Source organism: Tauraco erythrolophus, chromosome 4 (assembly GCF_009769465.1).
Source record: "Tauraco erythrolophus isolate bTauEry1 chromosome 4, bTauEry1.pri, whole genome shotgun sequence".
Taxonomy (NCBI): Eukaryota; Metazoa; Chordata; class Aves; order Musophagiformes; family Musophagidae; genus Tauraco; species Tauraco erythrolophus.
Window position 1 is genome coordinate 66,239,219 of NC_141468.1, and position 15,000 is coordinate 66,254,218.

The following is a 15,000-nucleotide window of genomic DNA, read 5'->3' on the forward strand; positions in this document are numbered from 1 at the left end:
GCCCACGAGAAGCCCCGCCCACGCCCACCGTCTTCCCCAGCGGGTGGCCGGGCGTTTTCCCGCCGCCGCGCTCGGGGGCGGCCCGCCGCCCGTCTCGCCGGGCACCCACCGGCACACGCCGGCCGCCTCCCTGGCGCCCTGCACCCCACCGGCTCGCACATGCTGCGTTCAGGGCTTCCTACGGGCCCCGCTGGAGACCATGGTCCACTCAGGCCCTGCCCAAACGGCCGCGCTCGTGGCTGGGTAGAAGGCCTGACCCAGGGCCACCAGCGCGTGGGCAGCCTGGCGTTGGCTGGGTGAGAGGCTTTTGTCCCTTTGAGAGGTTGTCAAAGAGGTTGTCCTTCTCCCCTGCTTTACGTGCAGGTGTCTGTAAATTTTGGCCCACCTTCAGCTGGGTGGGTCATATCTACACTGCCGTGCGCTGGCGTGTTACCTGACTGAAGCTAAACGGCAATCGGTAAAATTAAAAAAATACAAGGGAGAAGTCCAGTTCTGGTTTGGAAAAGCACAGTTCTGGTTTGGACACAATGTTTTATTGAATCAAATGCTTTAACTTGAGTACGTGGGCAGACATGGAGCACTGCTTACGCATTGGTCACAGGTCAATCGTAAACTGATCCGAGCTCCTCCGAATATTCCAGATGTCTGTGCTTAAAATCCCAGAGCAGCCAGCGTGCTTCCCACTTCCTTGCAATCCCATCAAGGCCCTAACATCCGACCCATAATAAATAGCACAAAAGAGCCGTACATGACAAAAGACAAACTACTTCAGCGCATAGAACAACTGCATACAGGAGCATTGTCATGATTCAGCCAGCATGTCTCACATCCATAATTTACCATGATAACAGGAGAACAATACTACAGGTTGTTTCAAATGGAGGGAAAAAAGCAGATCTGGCTTTACTATAAGGAACTGTTAAGAGATAAATGTCATTCTCTGCTTGAGAACATCAACAGAGAGCACAAGCCATACCTTCTCAACTCTTGACCTGCCAACACATAGGGAAAAAATGTCACCAGAAGCAGTTTCCTGAAGCACACCTTCTGCCTCCCAGTCCAGCTGCCTCTCTCCCTTTGCTGAGACTCAACAAGTGGTAGGGTAGAGCCCTGTCGTCCTCTTTGATCCCACAGACATGGGCTTGGCTATCCAACACCCTACAATGATGTTCTCACAATTCCTTGTGATGGGAGCTAACATGATGAGAGTGTGTTAAGTGTTACTGATGAAACAGGTTTGAGAATTAAAGCTAAGGACAATTGTATAGGTTCCATAAGGTGAAAAAGTACCAAAAATGCCATTAGAATGGGTCTGTCGGGAAGCAGGCAATAATTGAAGTATGTTTGATTAGTTTTAATAGCAAACATGATCAGAAAGTCAATGAATAATATATTTGTGAGGGATGATAGCAAGTCATAAGATCGTCAGACTAGCTGGTTTTTGTAACTAGCATAAGCTCTTACTCCAATAGGTGACAACATAGGAAAATAGAGATATTATCAAATGGTACAAAGATCACTCTGCAAAGAGTCTGAGCGGACACTTTGTTGGAAATGATGATCCCCATGAGCCAGTATCCCAGAGATTAGTAAAATGATACGATTATGTTCTCTGCAAAGTTTGTTTGCTTGGGATGTTTGCAAAGCTCACACGAACTGTGCTGTAAAATCTGTAGTTGCATGGCATCTGAACAGCAGCTGATTTAAAATAAATGTTTGAACTTGTATGATTTGAATTTGAATGTGGATCCCTGCTCTCCTTCTTGTCAGTGGTGGCATCATATTAGGAGTACTCAGGACAAGAGCAGAAAGCGTTAAGGAGGAACAGAAATAACTCTCACAAGATAACCAAACGTGCAGTATAGGAAGATGGGAGTGAATGAAAAAGCTTCTAATTGTAACTTCATTGGTGAGACAAAATGTGGAAACAACTAATGAAAGATGCCACACCTCATCATACTCACCTGGGTGCACTGCTTTTGGACCGTAGCTAAGCTGCATATGACCAACGGGGACCCCAGGCAGAGCTGGCTTGGGGCTGCTTGTAGAAGACAATGTAGACAAGCCCACCACCATGGGGCAATACATGCTGTACTGTCTTCAGTCTGAAAACAGCTGCCAACTTTGTCTAGTTTCTGTCAGAAGCAGGCTGTGACTTGCTGGGTTCTCCAGTGTTTCACTAGCATGAGACAAACCAATGGAGAAAAATGAAGATGGTGACAAGCTGATACAGTCAGCTTAGAAAACATGGAAATCATGTTGACTAGCTGCAGGAAGCAACCAGAAGCTGAGATTACTTCATGTCTCCTTCCCTCTTCCACACTCACACAAAAGTTTAAGAGTTTGCTATGCTACTTGTTACGTCTGTTTGCAATACATGAGTTTTATTAAATCCTCTGCTTCTTCTGGACGTCCCAATTAAAGTAAATTGCAGAAGCAGTATTATTTCTCCAGCGTTTTGCCTTCTGTTTAGAGATACACTTTGTGACCACAATCTAGACCTTTGCCATTTGTAATCTAGATTCCTGCAACATAATCTACAAAAAGTTACCATTCAGAAACTTCAGCTGCAGAAGGAAATGACTGACCACTACCCAGCAGAACTTTTCAATGGATGGCTCATAACTAGGAGCTCCTCGCACTCAGAATTTACTTGCTGACTCTGATTTCTTCCTTTTGTCTCTAGTTCAGTTTGTCTCCTCCCTGTATTTCTAAATTTTCTAGTAGACAGTCACTTGGCCTTACAAAACACAACTCTTCCTGGATTACCCCTAAACATCAGCATGAACATTTCCTCCTCCTCAGCCAACCATGTGACACTAAACAGTCTCTTTCCAAAGCTTTTTCATAGACCAAAATAAAGCCATGGGGCTTGCAGTGTGATCCAGACAGCTCAGTTTTATCTTTTATGTGGCAACAGTGAAGGAAGTGGCGGAGGAGACTCAGCACTCCATCTGTATCATTAAAAAATGCTTTTGCCACTGCAGTCATCCAAGAGGTGGATATAGCAGCTTTTTGGCCAGACTCCACTACCAGCAACATGAAGCAATCACTGGGAGGATCTGCTCCAGAACATTCGGCATTTTCTAGCCTGGCTTCTCTTGAGAAAATGGATGTCTTAATATACGATTGGTTTTGCTGTTGAATGAAATCCATAAAATATGTCTTCACTGGGGGCAAGATGTGTGCGCTAGCAATTCACAGTTAGGGAGATGTAATATATTAACCTTTCCAGCAGCAGTGAAGAAGGACAACTTTACATACCAGAACAGCTGGAATAAGCAGTGGATGAACACAGTGCCTCCCTAGCTGTGATGGTTGAATTCAGAATTAGTCTAGAATATGGCTTAGGCCTATAGACTGCCTTTTTGAACTCCACAGTTAAGAGTCCATAAAGCTATAGTAAGCTACCTACTTGTTCTTTCAGCCAGGAGAGAGCGAGAGAAACCTGGTTCGAGTAATCTTCTTAGGATTTGCAACTTTCTGTTTTCTATACTTCACTTACCCAACATATATACACGCACAAAAAAATCACTTCTTCCACATTGAGGCATAGTTTCTTAGAAAGCTTCTTTATGTCCTATTAGATACGCTATTCACCCAAGTCAAATATTTCTTCTGCACCTGGCAAGTAACTGCTGGCACTCTTCTTTCACAATTGAGAAGAGATTCGTTTGACCAGCTTGGTCTCAGCTGGAAGCTCACCACAGATGAGGTTGGGTCCAACACCCTGGAGTGGGCCAGCTGCCCTGTAATGTTTCCAGAGCTCCACCCAACATGCCTCCACTGTAAACTATGGAATAACAACACCACTGCACAGCTTCCTGTGAGTTTCACATTCAGAGAAGTCACTGTGCTTTTGTAAATTAACCCTAGGGTTATCTCATCAGGTTCCCTTTCATGGAAAAGGGGCTTGCCTAAGCGGAGAGGCAGCGTGCCAGTTCTGATCATCCAATATTAGATAAAAACTGCTGAAAATGTCCGTGGTATTCACAAACCCTTTTTCTTACAAAGTGTATTTTTTAGAGTTACTCTTCACTTCCATAGAAAATTCCACAAACACATGGGATCAGCATGACTAAACACTAACACAGTTCAGTTATTGTTCCCTAACAGTGCTCTATCCAGTTGTTTTATCAAATGCTTACAGGTCCCATCTCTAATCCCCAGTGGACCTTTGGAGACCTACGTCCCTCCTAGAGATGAGCAGGATGCTAGGACTGCCCGTGCTGTGGTTCAAAACTAAATCTCTTCCCCCTTCCAAGTCCCGGTGCTCCCTGGCTGTGCAGCTTCAATGGAAGTGGGGCGTCCCAGGGTCACAAGTACAGACTGGCTCAGTGATAATTTAAGAGTGCAGTTGCAAGCCAACCACTGACGAGTTAAACTCAGATATTCATCCAAATAATCAGGCCAACAGACCATATTCCTAAATTATCACAGGGCAGCTCCAAATCCGTCACATCCAGTTTCTTTTCTGACACGTAAAAGGTCAGAAATAGCTTTCTGTAGCAACACAAGTAACCCTGTTGGGTATTAGACTCATTTCAAGGAACTCGGGAATTATCCAGTGGGGGCCACAGCTTCTGTTGATAAATCTCAGTAATCTCAGGAATTATAAGGTAGGGGGTATAGCTGTAGCGCCTGTGGATTCGAAAATCAGTAATAATTGAGTGCTTAGCTCCCTACCTGCCTAAGCACTTCCCTTGCCCCTGTCTCTTTGATGAGGGTTTCCTACTCGGGTTCTTGCAAGCGTTAGTGCTGCTGTTTGAAAAAATGAAGCATTGCAAACTCCTGTTAATGTATGTTTCTGGGAAGGTCCAAAGGGAATTTGGTCGGATGGAACAGTGTTTCTCAAGTCACCTGGCTCCATTGGGAGACTGTAACCCACTAGGATGACATTCTGCCTTGACTTAATTCCTGAAAGGGACTTCCTAAGCTTCTTTTTCTTTTTTAGAGAGGATGGGGGAGGAAAAAAAATGTTTCTTTAACCGTCACTTTCAGCATCAGTAGCGATGGTAGTAGGTGAATCCACATGGAAAAGAAGCCCTGTAGGACGTCTTTTTTCACTTCCCTAGTGTGAATCTTTAGCTGTAAGGAGAATCAAAATTTCCTCTAAAAAAAAGATTCCCAGATTTCAGAATGCACTTCCACTCAGATTAGGAAAAAGTTTCCCCAGTTTTAAAATACTTTGTAAAGAAAAGCTTTTGAGACATAGTCTGGATTTGATTTAAAACTATGTTTTCAATAAAAATATTTTGTTTGGATCTTGGTCTTTCATTTATTACTATGTTAAATAAATGTTATACTGCAACATAAAGTATTTGGAATCTTTTTTTTTTTTTTCTAAAAACATCTAAAAGACCTTTACAAAATTACGAGAACTTTTACTCCAACTCCACAATTTTCCAAAACATTTTTATTATAAAACCAAACCTAAAAAAAATAATTAAAAAAAAAAATCCCCAAACCTCTAGACTGCAAAGGAAAATGGTCATTATCTCATTACTGGCATTCCTACTGTCACCTCACTTGCTGACCCCACTTGGTTTTCAGTAACGCCTTCACAGACTCTGCCATTTTTTGCCCATAGATCTTTGGCTGAATACCCAGAGTAAGGTACATTTTGTTCTCTTCTTATTCTTATTGAGTGTCAGAGGTTTGTTCTCCCTCTTGTTGACAACAGATCACATTAAATTACTAAGAACAGCCCAGGACCAAAAACACATTCATTTTCACTTCTGTTCTGAAAAGTAACAGTAAAATGAAGTTATGCAATCACGTATTTATTTTCCCAAAGATTTTAAGGTTAAATATGCTCAGTTTAAATGTAAAAGGTGCTTTTTAAAGTATTAATCTATCTGTTAAGCTACTGCAACTTTCAATCTAAAGGTCATGATATTCCTTCATGATCAATGGCACTCCTAATGAACCCTTATTTTTGACCAGAAAGTCTCTTTCTTTCAACTTAGGCTTTCAGGGGCATCTATACGAATTGCATTAAGGAATCAGCTGGAAAGAATAGAATCTCTCTCTTTCACTTCATTTTAAATATTGCGTATATTCAGAAATGCCCTACTTTGCACACAGGCATTACATCTGTATGAGGGATTTGCATCAGTGTGACTAAATTGATTTTGCTGCATCATTGCACATTTGCTTAATGTAAACAAGGCCTTTACTGTTGGCTATGCTGAAATAACAAGAAAAAAAAAAGCAGTGAAAACTTTCTCTAAGGTTGTTTGGAGATAGGATTCTGAATACACATACAGGGAAAATAAGAAGGGTTGGTTTGCTTTTACATGTTGCTGCTTTTACAGAGTTGGTTTTCAATGAAGCAAAGCTTATTAGAAAATTCAGAATCCATCAATTTAAGCCAAAGAAGCATGCTACAAACTTCCTAGCAGGAAGATATAGCTAACCTTATCTTGGTTACTGAAAAATTTCTTTGCAGTAGCTATTAGCTAGTAAATAAAATGTTCACCTCTTAAAAAGCCTCTGAGCGATTTTCCCTTTCATTATGTCCCAAGTCTCATCCACACAACTAAAGTGAACCCACAGTAGATAACAGGCACCAGGACCATCTGCAGCCAAACCAACTCCTTTCTTTTATTATGCAACTTCTCTCAACAGCCCTGAGTAGAGAGTGGGACAATGAAATAGAGAATAAGCAAGTCCCAATCCTGGCTAAAAGCTACAGTGGATAGACTCTTTGTTACCTGGAATAACACCTTCCGAGCCCTCTGGCCATCTGTGTCTGGACAGACATCAAGACTGCTGCACACAAAGCTCAAGGCTCTCATCTGGCCTCTCAGCTCTGAAAGCTGCCTTTGCAATGGGACACACAGCACTCTTGCTTGTTTGAGCCCCAAGACTTAAGAGGTGAGATATCTCAAGCCTGTCTCCAATTTTTTCATTGTCATCACTATTTATGGTATTAATTCTTTGGGGATTGTATGATAATGCAATTAAAGGGAATGAATTCTATTTAGAGGAACTTTAGATAGACAATATCTAAACTCCATACATTTTACTCTCAGTTAGCACAAGGAATTTATGGATCTAGGCAAGTACTGAACATCCAAGAGCATTTCCTTCTCAAAGTCTTTGTGCTTGGTCAGCATCTGGAGGAGAAGGTGGGAGATAGGCAAAGATCATTTTGCCTTTGCTTTTCCACATGTGATTTCCAGCTGTAGAGAAAATCCTTCCTGGGATTACGATTTGACGTACAACTCTTTTGGCAACAGTGCCAGAGATAAAGTGGTGCCATTTAAGCTGCTCAAATGTCATGCCTGTGTGTGTTGGTTCCATCCAGTCTCTCTCTTATTAAATACTCCAACAGGGTGGCAGTTGCTGGAGGGACCCTGCAGTGTCCCAACCAACACATTCAGCACCAACTGGATAAAGAAGGATTAGCTGTAAAATGAGAGGCCTGTGATTCACTTGGATCAATGAATGACTATTGATTTAGGGTGTTACGTGACTTTGGGGCAGGCCATTCTATGTCCCTCTGGCAGATTCGAAGGGAAAGTTTACGTGCTAAAAATTGGACTTTCTGCTCCTTCACAAGGGTGTAACCAACAGCAGGACTGGAGGTTTACATAATCCAAAATACTGCATGCTGACGTACAGGTAAAATTGAAGAGGTTAAAACTGATATCAGCTTTCGTGTCTGTTGACTTACTTTATTTAAAATTTGTAACATTTATAGAGGAGTCAAAACGAGGCTTCAACTGCAGTGATATGAACCCTCAGAAGTATCGATAAGGAGAGAAAAACAACCATATATCAGGATTCAGTTACATTTCCTATGAACTCATGCGAGCGCTGTTCCACCTCTTAGAAACGTCCCTACCAAACACTGTCATATTCTGCCCCTCTTAGATTAGTGCCTTAGTGTGTGTTTTGCTGGAGCAGTGTCAGTACTGTGCAGCTGTGTAATATGGTGACAAACCTGCTCCTTCGCTCACATGTGTATTTCCATCCTAAATCAAACGTGAGTAAAGCAAGCAGAGCTTGACCCTAAATTGGAGAGCTCTGTAAGTAGAAGCTATGTATTACAGTCACAGAAATCTGACCTCCAGATCTGTGGAGCTGCATATTTATGATTTTCCAATGCTTGAATAGATTTTAAAATAAACCAGTCTGTAAATACAAGGGAAAATCTAAATGCAGCATTATGAAGTTGTGCAATGCAGCACTCCAGATTTCTTTTCTTCACAACTCTGTAGAACTGTGGGCAATATGTAACTAACTAAATGCCTAATTTATATTTTTTACTTCTTTTCAAACAAGCTGTACCCCAAAGGAATACCTTAGTAATCCACAGTATTGTGAATTTTAATGTATTTTTTGAAGGTATCATTTGACTTTTCAGGTAGGATCAAGGATGATGGTTCATCCATTAGAGACGTACTCTGGGATTAAAGACAATTGGATTGACTTTTTTGATATATATCACATACTTGCCTGGGCAAATTAGTGAGTATATAGCTCTGTTTGCATTTGCACAAAAATAGCATTTTCCTGTCCCAAGGACATGTTGTGAGGGACCTCAAAGACTGAGATGTCTCACACACTGTTGTAATTGGAAGTCATACACAATGTTCAGCAGGCAGATATCCTAAATATTACAATGAAGTTGGAACTCAGAAGTAATTTCTAGTTTGTCATTATTGTAATCCGGTAAAAGATTACAATAAGGAGAATATTGCAATTTTTTTCTTGCTCTCAAGTAATAATTAGGTGCATTTTTGTCTTGGGAGACAACTAACAGCTAATGAAATAATTTTCATTTCAGATATTGATCAAAACAAAGTTATTCCAAGTTATTACTCTTATTGAGATTATACTGTATTAAAAAGAACGTAACAAGGATGCCCCAAATTCAGATTATCAGCAAATATGGTTCATCATAACTCCGCTGAAGTAGCTAGAACTAGACCAAGCTGGACTTCCTGACAGTCTGTCCTAGCATCCCTACTCGGTTTCACAGTGACTGAAATCTTAGTTCACCTTTACAAAATACATAATTTTATTTCTTAGCTTCTGCTTGATTAATCACAGGTGAGTGACAAACTGAGAAGGATTAATGTAAAAATGTACCTGAAGAGTATCGGTGTCAAGTGATGAACATTACAACTCTTTTTCCCTTGAGAAAATTAAACAACCAAAATAGGAGTGATTAAAAAAAGTATATTAACTTTAAAAAAACCACCATTTTCTGCTAAAGAGACATAGTGTCCTGGTTTTAGCTGGGACAGAGTTAGCTCTTCTTTTTAGCAGCTGGAAGAGCTCCGTGTTTTGCTTTTACTCAGAGGCTCGCTCTGAGAAGAATGTTGGTAGCGCACTGATGTTTATAGTTGGCACTGAGGTTTCAAGGATTTTTCAGCTGCCGTGTTCTTGCCAGTGTGCAGGAGCACAACAGGATAGGGGGAGCATGGCCGGGACAAGGGGGCCACAATTCCCCTGTGATTTGTGGTGGAACTTAAGATGGAGGGCCAAACTGGCCAATTAGTATTCCATATCATGCAGCGTCATGCCCAGTATAAAAGTGAGGGTCAGATGGAAAGAAGGGCTTTTGCCCTTCTGGGACTCTCACTTTTGGACTCTCAAAGTGCTTTCTCTCTCTCTCTCTCTCACTCTCTGTTTCGGGGCCTCACGTTCGTCCGGGCTTGCAGCTTCGGGACAAGACAGGCTTTGGATAAGAGGGGGTGGTGAGCATCTACATTGTTTAGTACTTATCTGTATAAAATTGTTCTTATCTCAACCCACGGGTTTCCCGTTTTCTCCTTTAATTCTCTCCCTCATCCCTGGGGTGGGGGAGGGTGAGTGAGCGACTGTGTAGGGTTTGGTTGCTGGAGCGGCCTAACCCATGACACATAGCTATAATAACACTGCATAAAAGCAAAGTCAGTCAGTTGTGCACTGAATTGTAGAAAACAGGGTAGAAGTTGCATTTATAGTTATCCAATAGGCCTGTACAGAATTTTTCTGTTCCTTAATTTTCTAGAGACTTGCCCAGATTTGGATGCTAAGCAGATCAAGTTAACGATTCCCAATTCTTGCCACTGGAATATGATGCCACAGTCCAAGATCTTTCACAGTTTCAGGTGTATTTCTTAATGTTTTTATCTAGTTTTTCTACATCATTTTTCCTACATACATTCTTCTGTATTAAAAAAAAAAAAAAAACCAACCAAAAAAACCCCAACAACCATCTCTTCTCATTATCAGTGTCTGTATTTCCAGTATCTGCACACAGTAGGAGTCTTCACCCTCCAAAATTTTTTCCTGAATGTATTTACAATTAATATTCCCTTCTATTTCAGTCTTTCTTTTCCTTTGCTCACATTTTGCCACACTTGACTGCCTTCCTCCCAATTTTGCTGTATTTCTGTTGCAGCCTTTCCACTTTCCCGTCGGCGCTGTGCCCGCTCCGTGCTGACTGCAATATTGCAATCACGTCCCGACAGTGTTACCATGAGATTGTGTCAGATCAGAGTCATGCAGTAGTCATATCAGATATACTGCACTCTTCTGGTACGGTTACCTATGATGCGCTGTAGCCAAGGCATATGGTTATATTAAAAAAAAAAAAATGCCTAAGGACTTTCAGAGGAAGTATAAGGAGCCAAAGAAAACCAATGTTTCAAATAAAAGGGAAGGGCTTCTTCCATTTCAGCAAGGTAGAGGATAAAAGAAATTCTGTTAGTGATATTGCAAGCCACTAAAAAATGAGTGATTCAGACTTATGAGCAACCAGTGATTACCTCTCATACGTCAGTCTTGACGAAAGCAGTGTGTCAGTCCTTCCCTCTTCAGGCTGCAGTCCTGTGGCCATCACCAGCTTGGCAAAGCCTGGAAATGCTGTATTCAGGCAGCATGAGGGAAACAAGGCAGATGTGCACCTACGCTTTGGGTACCATAAGAGCTGGTGTCTTGGAACCAAAGAGTACAGAGAGTTTTTGGGCTCTCTCTGTCATCTGCTCAGCCAAGGACGTTGCTATTTGTTGGGTTACAAGCCCTTCCTCTCGAGTTGCGTGGAGAGCATGGTTTAGCTCAATGCAGAGGAGGGGAAAAGAAAGTCATAGCCCAGGTAGAAACACTCCAGTCTCTTTGGCCGGACCAGAAACCTGGAGATAAAAAGGTTGGACTCATTTCAAGCAGATTTCCCTGAAATAGAGAAAGAACAGGTTTACAGCTTAAAATAATGGGCTGTTTTGCCTAGATTCTAATGTTTAACACAAAATGGGAGAGAAGGAAACCAAAAAGAAAATAAAAACCTTATTTGTCCAACACTTAATTCTTTTCCAATGGACTCAAGATGTTTACAGGAAAAGAGTTATCCCTTGGCTTGCCTTCCATAGACTGAACATGGAAATAAGTATCATTTTCCTATAATGGTTCACGCCAGCATTTCCTTAAACAGCTGATATCTCAGTTTTGCTTGTTAATAAATGTATATAAATGTTAAAAATAAAACAAAGACACAGTAAAATCTGCACACAAGAGTATATAGCAAAAGGGAAGACTAAACCATGTTGATTGCACAACACGGAGTAACTGGAGAATAAGATGTTTCCATAATTTTCTTGTTTGGGACCATATGGAGAAACCTTTCAAACACGGAAAATACTCTGTCTTTTAGATTTTCTTCCAGGGCTTGTCATTACAGAACAGTTTCCCAAATATCCAGTAAAACCAAACTTTAAAAAAAAGGATTATATCATGGTATCCATTCAAGAATTTTGCTTAATATGATGACAGTAGGCTGCTGTACCCTTACATAAGAATATTACCTAAGCCAAGGAAAAAGTGTGTCAGTAGACATAGCAGTTAATACACCATGTATTGTTCTGATGCTCACCGGGCATCCCATAGAAATTTAAGTGCATTTCTGCAAAGCCATCACAATTTCTTTTTCCATTCAGTGGCACTAGTGCTAACTGGCATGTTAGGGCAGGAGTTGATTATGCAGCTTAGGAGGTGAAGTGGTTTGTATCCAGACATAAAATGAGTTGTCTTGCAGAATGATATAAGGCGATTTGACTTTGCTGAGTCAAATTTCAGTAAAATAAATAGACCCAGAGGGTCAAATGTATTAAAAGTATTGTGTCACTGTAACAAAACCATATTGCTAAACATGTTTTGGGATAGCGCTTGAAATTTCAAATGCATACATCTTATTTTGTTTATTCCTGTGGCAACATGAACCACACCAAATCTTTTAAACCCTTTATTAAAGATAGAAAAAATAAGGAGAAGAAAGAAAAAAAAAATCGAAATGCTGAAAAGTAAGGCTCCAATTTCCATTCGCCATTAAGACTATATGAGGAAAACATCATTGTTTAACAGGCTTAAAGAGACAGTAAGAGGGACAATTTATCGTTGTTTTTAATTTTAGAAAAGAGAGTTATTCAGTTCACTGACATGGGCTGGAACTGCTACTGGAGCTGTTGTCAGAGCCCAGTCCTTCCCTGGAGAGGCAGGCGATATGAACAAGGGACAAAGATGGCACAAGTGCTGCAGGGAAAGAGAATCCAGCCTCGCACTCTGATGTTGGCTCTGAATAGCAAGTTCATTGCTAGAAAAACTCCAGTACAGCATATTTTCTGTTGGTTACACGGAAACATGAAGATTTCAGCAGTGCCCTGCTGTCTGGAAGCTTTTTGGAAGCTACCTATTAACAGCATTGCGACAGCTCTCCAAAGGACATAGCTTTAACATCTGAAGCAGATTCTTCTCAAACAGAAAACAAAGTGAAACACATGAAAAAAGGAAAGAACAAGGAAGGGAAGGAAAAGCACAAACCAGGGGGCTACAACAGTCTCATTCCAAGTGTTGTTCAGGATTTCGCCAATGCGAGTGGAGCTGTGAGGCCACCTGGATTCCATCTTCTGTCCCAATCCTGTCTGTACACCTTTCATATAGATAACAAATTCCCAGTGCAAAGGACCCATGGTGGACTGGCTGCAGGGAATGGTGCAAATAATTGCAACAATACTGGGCTGTGCTCCCACTGTCTACCTGTCTTCCTGCAGTTTGGGTCAAATTAGGCATCCTTGCAGCTGACTCACAATGTTAGGGGCACCAGAGAGGTGGAATAGCCCATCCACTCATGATTTTGCTCATCAGCGAGGCTTACTCTACAGTATATCAATTTTGTCCCACTAAATCTAGTCTCACACTTTTCTTCTTTACTGGACATCATTTCAACATAGTCCTTGGGGCTTATCACTGAGTCTTTTTTTTTTTGAAAAAAATTGTCATTTTGTCTTTAATTTTTACTGACCTTTGCAAATTATTTTATGTAACAGGCTGAGCTGTACACTGGTCACCTTGAACTATTTAGAGCACAGGCCTTAGCATAGCAGGATCTAATTTTTCTTGTTTGCAAGGACATTCCTTATCTTCTCTAAGGAATGAAAGTCTGCATAGTGGTCATTAAAGATATTAGAATGCTTTTTATGAGATTAAATGTATCATCAGCCCCGTTGTCCTATCTAAACAATGTGAAATTGTATAATTCAGGACTTTTTTATTTGACACACATTCTCAAGGGGAACTAGTGTAAAACAAATCAGACATGTATGACATGTCTGACAGGCTGCAAGGGAAAATGTGCTGCGCTCAAAAATTCTGGTGTCTTCTGTGACAAAGTCTACATCTCACCAAGTTTGGTGCAAGGACTTGAAATCTGATAGAAGATAGCGTTTGTGTCAAGGACATGTTTTTATCCTCATGAAATAAGTGTGTGAAAAGTCTTTTAATAAAGATGACTGATTTTAACAGCAAATTTTCATAAAGGTCTCATTTGCTATAGATAGACATCTGCTACTGTGAGCTGTAAGAGGCATCCAAATGGAAAGCAAGGGTCTGCCTGCCTCTGATCCCAGCAGCCCTGTTGTTCGAATCTAGAGTACGGAGGACAGAGTTCTTCTAACGCACCATGGAGAAAATCCCAGACAGATACACTTATACTGAATCTCCAAACTGTGCTAGATGAGGAATGGGGTTGCGGGAAGGGATTGGGGAGTTAGAGCAGTCCAGCCAAGTAGATGGGGAGCAAGGAACGTCATACTGGGCGTGAGCAAAGAGCTAATTGGATTGAGAGATCAGGAGCTGGGATCCATTGTGACTTGCTGTCGGAAGAGACTGAGTCTGGTATGAAGTGGGGAAGGCAAAGTACGAGGGTGGTGAGAAGCTGGAGGAGACGCAGCAGGTTAGCTTACACCTGGAGTTTGTACCTACCTGATTACTTGTCACCCCAGCTGAGAAGCCAATCCTCGGTTCATGTTTCTCACCAGTGTCCATCAGCGATCCTCTTCTGGGAGTGCTTTATTCAGAGGATGACAACCCATGACTGGTAGGGGCATTCTATTAGCTCAAGTAGCAGAAATCTGTGCTAATTCTGCAGTTCTCAGTCTGATGGAAAATGAAAGTAACATGATGAAGTTCATCTGTCTCCAGCTTGTTCTCATTTTTCCATCTTTTTTTCTGTTGAAGAAAATAGATAAAGAATTTGTTAAAGGACATTGCCTAGACTGCTAAGTCAAGTCATTGAAATAGGAAATAGCAGAATCAAATAAATTATGTTTATTCTCTTTAATTAATTTTTCCTAATGTGACATTAAGAGCTTATCTCCCCCTCTTATCCCTGTGTGGCCTGATAAGTAATTAGCCCAAACTCGTTTAGAGCAAAGAACATGCTCCTACAATGTAAATATTTCTTCCAGTATGTCTTTTTTCATATGTCGTTGCTACACAGGCTTATGTTGTGCTCTGTGAGTTAGTACAGTGGAAAAACAAGAATGCAACTATGCAGTCACCCTGATTTATCTGTTTTGTACATTGTGCCTGCTGCCCTCACGTTTAATCTCAGTTGTTTCTAGGCTGTGCGCTCTGATCACAGACTGTCTTTCTATCTCTGCGTGTTATTTAGAATATTTTGAAAGTGACTTATTGAACAATAATGCTAAGGTAATTTCCCCAAATATCTGC

General features: G+C 41.2%; 1 long non-coding RNA gene across 1 annotated transcript; it reads right to left on the reverse strand.

Annotated features, from left to right (window-relative positions):
* Positions 1-512: 512 nt before the first annotated feature.
* Positions 513-14,487, reverse strand: LOC147528899 (uncharacterized). Its single transcript, XR_015222118.1, has 3 exons — positions 14,251-14,487; positions 10,770-11,172; positions 513-2,179 (listed from the first exon to the last, which is right to left on the reverse strand). It is a non-coding gene; the product is annotated as an uncharacterized LOC147528899 (long non-coding RNA).
* Between the last annotated feature and the right edge of the window lie 513 nt (positions 14,488-15,000).